General features: G+C 40.9%; 1 pseudogene; it reads right to left on the reverse strand.

The window, feature by feature from the left end:
- Positions 1-353: 353 nt before the first annotated feature.
- Positions 354-1355, reverse strand: LOC115845009 (AP-1 complex subunit sigma-1A-like; annotated as a pseudogene).
- Between the last annotated feature and the right edge of the window lie 1090 nt (positions 1356-2445).

Genomic DNA, 2445 nt, shown 5'->3' on the forward strand with positions numbered 1-2445 from the left:
TATGTATGTATTTATAGTTATAAAGGAAGGGAGGAGTTTGGGGTAACATTAGTCCCTGAAAAGCAGGAAATGAAAGTCATATAACACCCCTGTCTTGGTCACATTTTCCTAACTCTTAGCTCCTAAAACCTTTGGTGGGAAAAGGGGAAACAGGAAGTGGGGAATGGAGGAAGGAAGGGAATGTTTGAGGATCTAAACCCACAGCTCACTCTGAAAGAAGGTGAGATAGCAGCGGCGGGGCTACTGGGTACCCCCATGAAAACAGCACTCAGAAAGACATATGAGAAGCAGCCACTCATACCCTGTCTCTCCACCACTTCCCACATTATTACCCAGCCAGGCAGGGGCTCTTCCTAACCCATCTTCTCCAGCATACTTCAAGGCTTCTCATCCTCCTCCTGCAGCTCGTCATCCACCTGCAGTCTTCATCACACTCTTCTTGGAGCTGTCCTGGACATCACCCTTCATCAAAAATGCATCTGAGATGAAACAGGCCTTCTCAAAGTTGAAGATGATGTCCAGCTTGAAGTATTTGTCCAGGAGCTCCACATATTGGTCAGTCAGTTCCAGAGTTGAAACCGTGTACAAACCCCTGTGTCCTTGTCTTTTGAAATAAAAGGCTGAACCAAGAGTTAATGATGGGGAAATGTGAAGATTGTGGAACAAACAATAGCTGTTGGGCTGGGGAACTGGTAACAATTTAGACTATAAATCTGCCACATAGCAGTTCCCTGAAAGATATAGATAAAGGCTTGACACACATTCCTAAGTAGTTTGTACAGGAAGCAGACCCCCACCAGATGAAAACTGCTGACTGCAAGAACATAGAACCTAGACTGGTGAACCAGAAGGTTGATGATGCTGACTCCCCATTACCTCATTACCAAGCAATCAGAAGAATGGACACAAGCTGATCACACCCTGCTCCTTGAACCATTACTGTAAGACTCCTCACTACGCCCTCCAGGACAGGACACACAGTCTTGAGGGCAATAGCCTGCTGTGGCCCCCTTTGCCTGGTAAAGCAATAAAGCTATTCTTTTCTGCTTCACCCAAAACTCTGTCTCTGAGATTCAATTCGGTGCCGGTGTAGAGAGGGCAGGTCTCAGCAACAGTGTGACGGGCTCATTGTCTTGACCCTTGATGGCACAGTAGAAATAGAGGCTGTCATGTTTCTTATAGACGACTTTGACATTTCTTCACTCTAGGAAGTTGCATATCCTGAGCTTGCAAGCTAGAATAACCACACACGCTCCTGAACCATCTTCTTTTGCTTCATGTCTGACATGGCCAGATACCATTTTTTGCAGCCACAGCTTTCCCAGCAGGCTGAACATCAGCTTAAATCACATCATTTCACAGCTTCCAGGTCTGCACGTCCCTCTTAACACCATAGATGCCAGCTCCACTCCCTTACTTAACCTTTACTTATCTTCTTTTCTCCCTCTCACTTGAAGCCTAGCCTGCTCTGGAACCTTCTAAACAGTCTAACTCAAAGTAATAAAAGGTCAGAAGCGTATCTCCTTATTATGAGTGCCTTAGGGGCCAACAGTCTTTTGACAAGGCTAACTGCTCTCCTGATGCCTTTAACTGGAACCCATACGTCAGACTTGCTTGGGGCTTTCACATTCAGGGATCAGCTCCTACTGCCACAGCTGACATTTCTGTTTTGCCCATGAGCTGAACTTTGATGAACTTGGGAAATAATTTTTATTTTACAGTAAAGTATATATAAGGAAATTTCAGAGCAGCCAGTCTTATGATGTAGATGTCTTATGAATAAGCAAATACATCTTTTATCCAGTTTTCCAAAACATTTTTAGAGCTGACTTAAAATAATAGTAATTTAACTTGAATTGCTTTTGAAAGCAATACAAAGTCATTCTTTTCTCATGATTGCTTGATTCTAGATTTCAAATTTGTCTTTGTGTATAATTATAATCTCTCGAGTTTCCTTCACAAATGAAATAGCAGATGGATTCTGTAAAGCTTGTGTTATATACAGATGAATAATTTACACTATCAAGTATCTATTTCTCCAGCTAATCAAGGTTTTAAATAGTGAACAAAACTTTGTGTTATTGCAATAGCTGTGAATAAAACCTTGTGTTATTGCTACAAGAATGGAAACCATGTAATAATGTTCAGCATGTGACTTTTGGTACTAGAATGCTTGGGTTTTATCATGCTAAGTGAAGTAAGCCAGACAGAGAAAGACAAATATCATATGATATCAGTTTTATGTGAAATCTAAAATAAAAAAGATACAAATGAACTTATATACAAAACAGAAATAGACCCACAGACATAGAAAACAAACTTATGGTTACCAAAAGGGAAAGAGAGGGGAAGGGATAAATTAGGAGTTTGGGATTAACATATATCCAATACTATATATAAAATGGATAATCAACAAGTACCTACTGTTTAGAACAGAGGACTATA

Source organism: Globicephala melas, chromosome 18 (genome assembly GCF_963455315.2).
Source record: "Globicephala melas chromosome 18, mGloMel1.2, whole genome shotgun sequence".
Classification (NCBI taxonomy): domain Eukaryota; kingdom Metazoa; phylum Chordata; class Mammalia; order Artiodactyla; family Delphinidae; genus Globicephala; species Globicephala melas.